Raw genomic sequence first — 11,579 nt, forward strand, 5'->3', positions numbered from 1 at the left:
GCCGGCTGGGTCCACTTAGCCCCAGCCTTCTTTCCTGCCTATGCAGGGGGTCGGACTCGATAATCTGTTGAGGTCCGTTCCGACCATAGCATCTATGAATCTATGAATCTATGACTGGAAAAAGGCCAAATGTAGTCCCTATTTTCAAGAAGGGGAGGAAGGAGAATCTGGGTAACTGTAGACCGATTAGTCTTACGTCTATCCGTGGGAAAACCTTTGAAAAAATTATTAAAGATCACATTTGTGGGAGTTCAGTGGGGAAAGAAATGCTAAAGGGCAACCAGCATGCATTCATAGCAGTGACTAACTTTGTGTCTTTTTATGACCAGGTCACAAAATGCTTAGACGCAGGAATCTAGGTGGATGTCATCTATGTGGATTTTAAGAAGGCCTTTGATACAGTATATTATTATATTCTTATAGATAAACTGAGTGACTGTGATGTAGATGATTACATGGTCAGGTGGGTAGCAAATTGGCTTAGATGTTGCACTCAGAGAGTGGTGGTGGATGGGACGGTATCAACCTGGAAAAATGCGGACAGTGGAGTCTCACAAGGCTCGGTTCTTGGACCAGCGCTGTTCAATATCTTGATCAGTGACTTGGATGAGGGTGTGGAAAGCACTCTGTCCAAATTCGCAGATGATACCAAATTATGGGGTAAAGTTAACACACCAGAGGATAGGGAACAAATCCAGGTGGATCTGGACAGGTTGGAAAAGTGGGCAGAACAGAATAGGACGCAGTTCAACAAAGACAAATGCAAGGTGCTGCACCTAGGGAGAAGGAATCATCAACACGCTTACAGGCTGGGGGATGACCTTGTCAGCAGCACAGCAGTGGAAAGTGATCTTGGAGTCACTGTTGACTCCAAGATTAACATGAATTGTTAATGTGATGAAGTGATCAATAAAGCTAACCGCACTTTATCGTGCATTAGCAGGTGCATGACAAACAGGTCCAGGGAGGTGATACTTCCCCTTTATGCAGCATTGGTCAGGCCGCAGTTGGAGTACTGTGTCCAGTTTTGGGCACCACACTTCAAAAGGGATGTGGACAACCTCAAGAGAGTTCAGAGGAGGGCCGTTCGTATGATTAGGGGCCCGCAGGTAAAGGAAGGGGATCGGGGGACCTGGATCTCTTCAGCCTCTGCAAAAGAAGGCTGAGAGTGAACTTGTGGCTGCCTATAAATTCATCAGGGGGGACAGCAAGGAATAGGAGATGCTCTGTTTACCAGGGCACCCCTTGGGGTAACTAGGAACAATGGCCAGAAACTGACAGAGGGCAGATTTAGGCTAGACATCAGGAAGAACTTCTTCACAGTAAGGGTTACCAAAATCTGGAATGGGCTTCCAAGGGAGGTGGTGCTCTTTCCTACCTTCGGGGTCTTTAAGAGGAAGCTAGACATGCACCTGGCTGGGGTCATTTGACCCCAGCACTTTTTCCCGCCCAGGGCAAGGGGTCGGACTCAATGATTTGCTAAGGTCGCTTCCGACACAAACTTCTATGAATCTTAAACTCAATATGAATCTACAATGTGATGCTGTTGCAAAAAAAAAGAAAAAAAAAAGAAAAAAAATTGGGGTTGCTGTAACAAGCACACAAGGCACAGGGCATGCATGTTAGACCTTATGTGGAGTATTGGGTGCAGTACTGGACTCTGCGCTAAAGATGCAGAGAAACTGAAGAGGTTCCAAGGCAAGTGACAAATATGATTAAGAGTTTAGAAAGCAAACCATATGAAGGAAGGCTGAGAAGTATGTATGTTCAGTTTGGAGTAAAGTAGCTTAAAAGGCGTAGAGGAGACATTATAGCAGTTCTCCAATATCCAAAAGGCTACTATAAAGAAGATAGAGAAATATTGTTCTCCCTTGCCACAGAGGGCACAAGGCATGCGTCTAAATTGTAGCAAAACAGATTCAGATCAAATCTCAGGAAAACTTCCTAGACATCAAACAGTAGGATAAGTGAAACAAGCCTCACAGGGAAGTTTTGTAATCTCATTCATTAGAAACTAAATAGGAATAATAATTCGAGAACAGACCGGATAGGAATAGCAAATCCTACGTATGTCCAGAGGGCTAGACTCTGGAGGTCTTCCAACCCTACAGTTTCAACCTATTTGTAATTCTATTTGCTTCCCTTTAACTCCGTGTAGGATGGGGATATATGAACTCTCACAGGGCTTTCTTTATAAAAATGTTCAACTAGCAATAATGGCGCCCCAGTTGAACCTCACAAGCCATGACAGTGTTACTGCATGTCGTGAATCAGAGCAGCCGCTGGCAGCCATCTGACTCACACCGGAGTGTTTAGATTTTGAACTCGGCAGGTGGGTAATTGATGGATGGAGTGGAATTAACCAGGCACAGACACGTGTAGGTTACAGGAGTTTGTTTACTTATGTCGCCTAGATAGTGATGACGACGCAGGCGAGCCTTTGTTCCGTTACAGCTTCGGTTACAGAGTTGAGTAACTCTGGTTACCGAAGCATTCAGGTTACAGCAAAGTAATGATGGACGTGGCGCCGGAACGAATGGTCGGGCTTGCAAGACTTTTCTACGTCACTATTTTACGATGACGGAGATGATTGATTGGGAATTGATCAGGTCCCCAACTCTCTGGTGACGAGCACAGGTGTCTCCTTAGAGATCCCCAGAGTTCTCTGCCTTGGGCGGAAACCGTTAAACTATTTATAGGCAGAGGTGTTTGATAGAGATACCCAATTGTGAACCGCAATATGGAATCTTTAATTTTTTGGCAGGTGGCAGCTCTTTGTCTCCTCAAGTTACAAGGTAGTGGGTTAGGTTTCTCTACCTGTTACGTGTGTGTTACGTGTGAGGAGCTTACACTTATTTTTTGACCAATTATATATAGTTTCCCCTCGCTTTTTATTTCAGCTGACCAATTATCTATAGTACTCCAGCCGCGTTTTGTTTCAAGGAATTTTTTGGCAGGGATGTTTTTTAACCCTTAATCGTCAAAATGAGGATGATTTGAATGGTATCTCTTGCTTAGTGGCATGGGCACAATTTAATTGGGTTGTGACACTGCACAAAGGTAGTTCCACTTTTCTACAGTTCAAAACACTGCAGGAACACTGTTGTAAGCTGTGACTTGTGATGCCATTACTGTAGAATCTTCTGATTTTTATTATAAGTCTTTTAAAGAAGATAATGGCTTTAGTTCTTTGAAGGGGCCTATAAAAACATTAAAAAATTACTAAAGTAAAAAAAATGTCCCCATCCTGCAGAGACTTCTGCATATGCTTAGGTTACCCATTTGTGGCGTTGCCCGCACAGTCTACATCAGAGTTAAGCACAAACATAAATCTTTACAAAATTTAGGCCTTCAATTCTCCTGCACCTTTTTCCTCACTCCCTCAGAAACATCAGGAATTTTAATCTTGGGTTTTACTAGAGGATTTCTTAGTGATCTCAGATACATTCCACTCCAACACTGGGTTTGAAGGGGTAGTCACTTGCATGGTATCATTTCTTGCAAGGGGTAATTAAAACATTGGAGTTGAGTTAAACAAGTGTCAGCAAAAATAGCTTTTTAGTAACCTAATTAAAACCCACTTCCCCTGTCTATTGATCAACTTTCAGTTTTCATGGCATGTCACAGTTTAATTAGTCTTCTTCCCATCAACACAGAGTGCCCATATGGACAAGCCCATAATCAATGGATATATTTCACTAAGGCCTAGTTATGTGGCTAAATGTTACAAGACTGAGTGTTAACATATGACTGTTTTTTATCTTTGTGCTTTTCTAAATTAACTGGAGTCTAGGAAAGAAGAGATAGCAAGGACACACAGTTTGCAGGGCTGCATCTGGAGATTCCTTTCAACAACAGTATGGGGCCAAATACCAATTTATGATGCAGGGGGAGTGATCAGGAGTGAGTAATTGCGACTCACTGAGAGGCACTGCAGTATGTGCATGACTGTAAAGCTCAATAAGGAAATGTGGCTGCTTCTGTTTATTTCACATGGATGGCTAGAACTTGCTAACATTTTCTACCCTAATCACAGTTATTCCATTTTACAAGACAGCACCTCCTGCCTTGTTTGTCTAACACAGGATTTTACCTTTGAGTGGGTAAATTACTGATTTTATGTTTTAATGGATTTGTGTAAGTAAATAAAATAATCTTTTTATGCAGCTGTCACAGAAGCAACAGTTACTCAAGAAATTAACTTTGAGGAATACACTTTTGGTTAATATGTAATGGATCTAACATGGGGTGAGCTGTGTAAAAGGTGAAGGAGGAATCACTATCTTCTCAAAAGTAGGACCGAATCCTGCTTGCAAAATGCTTTGCAAATGGCAAGGGTTCCTCCAAGGAACCCAAATTATTATTATTAATACAAATCAGGTCATGGAGCACCCTGAATGTGAAAACCAAACCTGTCAAGTGTAAGATATCTTCACATTAGCTGGATTTGTTCTTGTGGAATGCTTTACCAAAATTCAGAAAGGAGAAGAACAATAGAAAAAAGGAGAAGACCACAGTAAAAAGGTGTATTGGTATAATATTGTTCTAAACAAATCCATCTTAAATTGACTTTTGATTACAGCAAGGTTTCATGCTACTATATAAATTATGTGGCCTTCCAGAAGTACTGGAGTGTGTTGTCTGAGTAGGATGGAAAGGTAATCTGGCCTCTGCTGATGTACACACTAGAGCCTACTTATGTTACAAAGGCTAGGGACAGACATTCAAAAAGCTGGAGCCTGAATTGATTCAACATTTGCATATTAGTCTAACCTACCTAAGTTGAACTGGCTTCTAACAGGACAGACATTCTCTCTGGACTGAGGAACTGTGAGCACATGCTTGCAGTTGCTCAGGCCAGGAGCGTGGGGGGAGGAGGGGGAGGGGGCACTAGAGCGCACCCTCCACTGCAGAGGAGCTGTGTTTGGTGGGGCGCCATGGCCAATTTGGGATGAACTGGCCAGAGAGGGGTTTAATTTCCCCTTCCCTGTGCCACTGGTAGGGACCTCAGCTGGGTCTGCCCGCATTCCCCCCTCACTGCTGCAGCAGCAGGTACCATGGCCCCTGAGGCAGAGGGGGGCAGGGAGGAGGGTTAGTCTCCCCTCTACCCCACTGCCAGTCCAGTCTGCTTACTGTCACCACCACACTTGCTCTCAGCGGCAGAATAAGCCCCATGTTGTCCCCTCCACTGGACACCAGAGGGAGGGGGAATAACCCCTGTCCCTGCCCCCCAAGAGGGCTTTGCTGACTGGCATCTAGCAGTGCCCCTGCCCCGCCACTGCAGCAGAAGGGGGCAGGGCCTTTGATGGGGGCAGCAGTCCCTGTCATAATGTCAGGGAGCATGAGTCCCTTCCCAGTGGGGGTGCTATGCTGAGGGACTGGCAGAGCTGCCATGGGGTTATTCTCCACTCTGTCCCCAGGGCACCACAGCTGGGTCTGACCAGCCCAGCCGCAGCTACTGCTCGGTCTGTGCTTGGGGCAGCATCTGGTAGAATAAGCCCCCTCCTGCCAGGATGGGCCTGCCTGACTTGACTGGAGCAGAAGCCAGCCCAGAGAGCATGCTGGGATGCTGGGGGAGTTTGGTTTAAGTTAAACCAGGAAGGGGTCTGGGACAGACATTGCATAAATTGGTTTGATCCAAATCAGTTAAGTCTGATACTACATACAACCAGGTTTATGTCAAACCAGTTTTGGCCATTTTGAAACTGGTTTATGTGTCTGTTCTGTTGCAAGTTTAAACCAGTTTCTGATCACTTAAACAGGTTTGTGTGTAATGTCTGTCCCTAGCCAAAGGGTTTCAAGGGGGAGAAAAAAATAATTCATCTAGACTATTAGCATTGCAGCAGCTGCCTTATTCTGCTCTCTAGTGTACTCTTCTTTGGGAGCCTACAGGATTCTCCCTCATTGTCAACATCTTCCCAATCGTTAGTGTGGGGGTCATGGCCAGGAGAAAGGACTGTACCAGAGCACTTTTAAACTCAATTGTACTTTGCTTCCACAATTGCCCCAGGGATCCCTGTGACCAGATGACTCAGGATGAGGGGGGTACAAGAGTGATTTAAATATACTTTTTTCCTTCTCCTCCTGCCCCCCCATGCACCAAACACAATTCAGATGTAGCCCAAGATTGGACAAAAAGTATGATGTGCATTTCTCTAAAATGAAGAGTATTAGAATGGCTGACTGCCATGCTGACCTTTCTTTTCTTTACTTTTTCTCACTAATCCTCCTTGCTTCCTGAGAAGTCAGAAGACGTGTTCTTAAAGAGTATATTATTGTGATCAAACTGACACATAGCCCCTTATGAGCAATACTGGAATTGAAGAGAATGACAATGACAGGTAAAGGAAAGAGATAATCATCAGTAACTCCCTCTCTCTCTCTATGAACCCAGAAGCATAAGAACAGAAAGAAGAGAAAAGATCTCTGATGGCTCACAAATCTACCAAAGCCAATTAGGAATGGTAACACGAAGGCACATTTCTATTAAGGCAGCATTATAAAGAATATAGCTGTTATGTTGGGCTTCAGAGCTTATTTTTTGTAACTCTTGCTTCATCTCCAATCTCTAGCCACAGTGCATCCCAATTATTTATCATATTAGCAGTAATGTAATTCAGGCAGGGCAACTGGGGCAGCAGCCCCAGGTGCCGACTTGTGGGGGTTGGGGAGAGCAGAGAGAGAAGGAACACAAAACTAACATCTGCTGCCACAGCTGTGTTGATCACTGGCAGCCAGAAGCTGCTGATGCCTTCGGTGTCCAGCTGCCTTGTTACATCTCTGCTTACTGGCCCTGCCTGATCCACAGACTCCATTGTACTGTCTCCTTTCAGAAGACAATTCATTTCTCTAATGGCAGAAAATTAAAAGACCCTCAACGTCCAAGAAAGCCCCCCAAATTCCTCCCATTCCCAGATTAAAGAGAAAGCAAAAGTAAACAATTACTACTCACTGTTCATACCCACAACAGGTTTTCTCCTCTCCCAACTCTGTGTGTACAAACTGCAGCTAATAACATGATTCCCAGCCAAGGAAGTTCAAGTGTAAGAAACCCATACAAACTAAGCAATGCAATGTATATGCTGAGCACTGCCTGCTGGCAATAGCATGGGAAACATCTAAGAGTCACTCATAACGGCTTTCCCCAGCTCTGAATGATTAATAATATGCAAGTAGGGTGGGTTCTTCTAGCTTTTTGCATCATAGGAAGTCAGTTTACAATAGGCCATCAACTTATTCATGGTGCCAGAGATCCTATTCCAAGGGGCCTCCTGTGTGGATGTAAACAGGGGTTGCAAATGCAACTTTTCTCACGTACAGGCGGTAGCATAACCAGGCATGGACAAGCAGGGCATAAGTGCAAGGTGCTGAGTAAGGGGAGACATCAGAATGGAGGCCATGGGGCTCCAGCCCTGGACTGCTGAGGAAGGAGTCCCCCACTAAGATTTCCCTCCTCTTCTTCCTATGGGAGGTGTTATCCTGGCCAGCAACCACGAGGTTAAGGCTGAGGGGTGTAAAGGCCCTCTCATGTCCCCACAACCACTTTTCTCACCGCCAAACTCAACAGTTCACAGGGCCATTAGGAACAAGAATTGCCTAAGCCTGCACTAGGGATTGTGAGAAAATTCATATATCTGGCTAACCACATGAACACCTTCCCCCCACTGCAGCAGCAGCTATTCCTGGGTGGCCCAGGGCACAAACCCTACCAGTTATACCTCATTATACAGGACAATCATCCCCAGGAACAGGGTGAGTAGTAAGGCATACCTTTGTGCCCAGAAACAGGATGACTCTGTGGCAGCCAGGCTTTATTTTTAAAACCCTAGGAAATACAGACAATGACTTTAAAAGAACATTACAATAATATATTAAAGGCACAATAGCAAACTACAATGATACAGAGGTAATGACGCAGAGACCAATATGGCTGCATCAGGAGCTACTTCAGGACCTGCAAATCAGGAAGCAATTATACAAGAGTGGAAATAAGGACCCATGACTAAGGATGAGTATTTAGGAATAAAGCGACCATAAAAGGCAACAAGTGAATGTTCTATAAATACATTTGAAGTAAGAGGAAGGCAAAGGAAAGAGACCCTTATTAACAGGAAGAGAAGGATATGCCAGATGATGCAGAGAAGGCTGATGTATTCAATGCTTTAATCCTCACAAGAAAAGTTAATTGTGAGCAAATACTTTACACAGGTCATTTTGAGAAAGCACAGGAGCCCAGGCCAGAAAATTGGAGGATTGGTTTAAAGAATATTTAGATAATGTAAATATATTCAAATTAGCCTGATGGAATTGACCCTAGAATACTTATCAAAATAGCTGTTGTACTTTCTGAAATGTAAGCAATTATCTTCAAGACCTCACGGAGAATGGGTTTGGTCTTGGAGAACCAGAGAAGGACAAATATCATGCCAAACTTTGAGAGAGAAAAAGGAGCATCTGGGCAATTATCAATTGTTCAGTCTAACTTCAACATCTAGAAAGATACTAAAATAAAGCATTATATAATAAAATTATGTGCACCAAGAGGATAATAAAATGTTAGTGGCAGACTCAATGCACCTAGTATCATCTGTTCTTGGAAGCTTGGGTGCCCTGGCGTTGGCTTGTACTTGGACAGGATTATACCTTGACATTCCAGCTGAAGTCAATACAAGCCAAGGATCTGTGTTCAAATATTTAACAAATGCTAGACCCTAGAGCCTGTGTAAGTGGTAAGACTTCATTCTGGCAAATTATTGCTGCTGAGCTGACAGATGGGAATAAAAAGGAAGGGGGAAATAACAAGAGCAAACTCTCAAACCAATCTAATTTCCGTTTTTCTTTAAACTGTAGAATCCATTTGCATTTCCTTGGGAAAACGGCCTACTGTGTAAACAGAAAGTAGTAGATGTGATATGTCCTGACTTTAGTAACACTTCTGATGCTCTCCCACATTACAATGCTATATTAAAGGCACAATGCCAAACTACAATGAGGCAAACTAGGAAATAAGGATCTCACTGTAATGAACTGAAAGTCTGCACTCAAAGTGTAATCATGAACAGAAAGACATTTTTACTGATCTCTTCTGGATCAAGCTCTACTTATTATTTCATCAGCGGCTTAAATAGGGAACAGGAAAATGTGTGAACTTTCTGCTTATGTTGAAACACCTAGTGCTATAACAGGGTACAGCCGGGGCTAATCACTGTGCCAAAAGTGCAGTAAAGAAAGGGGTATTTTAGATTCATAGATTGTAAGGCTGGAAGGGATGTTGGAAGATCATCAGTTTCAGCCCCCCCTACCAAGCAGGAAAGATAACTGGGGGTCAGGTGACCTCAGCAAAGTGACTATCTAGTCTCCTCTTGAAGATTTCCAAGGTAGGCGATTGCACCACCTCTGGAGGCAGCTTATTCCCCAGTCGGGACACCCTGACTGTGAAGTTTTTCCTAATGTTGAGCCTGAGTCGGTCTTTCAGGAATTTTCTTCCTTGCAGTAGTCCCAGAAAGGGAGCATTTGTGTGTGAGCCAGCTGCATGGAGAAGCAGCCTTCCCAAAAGACAGTCTCTCCAGAAACCCATCCACAAAACAGGTACAAAGCATTCAAGTCACAAAAGTTAGCCCCATCAACTGAATTTATTTCCACTGAACGTGCCTCACAACATCACTGTTCCTCAACCCAGTCACTTCAGTTCCCCGGTAGACTCCCAGGGTGCGAGTGGCCAGGCAACAGCTATTTACATGATGACATGGTTTTCTGATGCACCATGGTGGCACTGTTGAGTCCAGCATCAAGGAAGAATGGCCTAACAACTTCATAACAATTACTAGTAAATACTTTAGTATTACTTACAGTCCTTTGCTCCACACTATTGCCCACTTCTAGGACTGGTGGGCAATATCAGTATGTGCCAACATATATCATTTAACCCAGAGGGATAACCGGCCAGGACTGCCCTAGTGCAGTCTCTCTTCTCTCCTTCACCCTGTATCTTCTTTCAGAGCTTTGGCTCTGGAGGCTCCACCAGCAGGCAGAAGCCACAGTTGGAGTTTGCTGCTCAGTTTGCTGTTGCTGAGGAGAGATACCATGCCATTTTTTTGCTACATATGCCCACACTGAGTGTCCAAAAACCACCCGTTTTTGGCAGCAAAAATTAGACTGACATCTCCTGCCAGTAGCAGTGAACTCCACTGCTGCTCCAGAACTATATTCACCCACTCCCATATGCTTTTTTGCACATGCTTCACTGCTACTGCCACTCTCCTGCCAGAATTGAAGCCAGAAAGCTGGTAGAGGAAGGAGGATGGGAGACAGGAGGGTGGGGCAGACTTCATTCTTCTCCTTCCCTCCATGTAGTGTCCAGAGCTCATGACCTGCTCAATCACCCATCGTTATATTACTGATTCCACCCAGTTACACAATCACAACACAGAATACAGTCGACCTACACTCCAGAATTGGCTTCACACACTCCCCAGTCTTTGTTTAATGTACAGTACGGTTCACAGAACTTTTCAAGTTAAAAAAGTTACTTGTGAAATGCCTGGTAAACTCTTGAAGAGGAAGGAACTAGCTCTTATTTAAAGAGGAGCTGGAAAGTGGGTTTGTTTTATATTAAGTACATGAAACCAACAGGCAGGTAACACAGCTTCTGTCCCTAAGAGCCTAAAATCTAAAACAAACTTTGTTTTTACCTGTGTCAGGCATGAAGAGCAACTATCAAATGTTCTGTTTCTGCCTTCATTTTCTTTGGGCTGAGTGAAGGCTGCCTCAAAAACTTAGTGCTATACCTGCCCTGTGCACTTTTCTCTGTTTATTTTTTTAGCATTAGAAAACTCAGCTAAATGTTTCCCTCTTTTGGAGGAAGCTCTTGCAGATGTACAGCAAAAAGAAGATTTGTGTGAAACTTTTAAAAATCTAACACTATTTTTATTTAACATAAAGCAGAAGTAAAGGGAAAACCGAAGCTTCAGTTCTCAGACCTGAATTACAGTTTAAACTTAATTCAGATCTGAACACAACTGACCTGTAAGTGGGCCCCTCTAACTTGTATTGCTACGTACAATAATAATTATCCACTTGTGCAGTTGTTTCAGTGGGAGGAAACCATTGAAGTATTTTGCGAATTACAGATGGCTTTACTTCATTTTTAAATCTATTGTCAAAAAAGGAAGCCAGCACCATTTTTAAAAATCTGCATAAACAAAAGACAAATTAGTCATCAATGTACAATGTTCCTCTAACACAGACCAGCAAGTATTCATTGCATTGGCTAAATTTCTCCACTTGTCTCTGCTCTGTCTGCCTAGTAGTTTTATCCCAAATATTTAAATTCCTTTCTTCATCTGATATTTCAAAAGTCTGAAATAAGTCTGTCTCCTTGGATTTTCCATTACTAAAAAGTAATCATTTCAGATCCATATCCAGGCCATATTTTTTGCAAATTCATGACTCAATGCCCATAAATATGTTGGTAAAAACTTGTATAAAGGATTTGGGTAAGAGTTCTATATTAAGAAACTTCCTTTTGTTCTTAAAATTGAATGTGCTTACTAGATTGGACACTTTTTCTGTGTAGAGAG

General features: G+C 43.3%; 1 protein-coding gene across 1 annotated transcript in view; it reads right to left on the reverse strand.

Moving 5' to 3' along the window:
- GPR68 (G protein-coupled receptor 68) overlaps positions 1-7,019 on the reverse strand; it is a 14,776-nt gene extending 7,757 nt beyond the window's left edge. The window contains exon 1 of the mRNA XM_006035096.2: positions 6,953-7,019. The gene's annotated coding sequence lies outside the window, so the exon portion shown is untranslated. The remainder of the gene's footprint in view (positions 1-6,952) is intronic.
- Between the last annotated feature and the right edge of the window lie 4,560 nt (positions 7,020-11,579).

The sequence above is a fragment of the Alligator sinensis genome, unplaced genomic scaffold, assembly GCF_000455745.1.
Source record: "Alligator sinensis unplaced genomic scaffold, ASM45574v1 scaffold608_1, whole genome shotgun sequence".
NCBI classification, from domain to species: domain Eukaryota; kingdom Metazoa; phylum Chordata; order Crocodylia; family Alligatoridae; genus Alligator; species Alligator sinensis.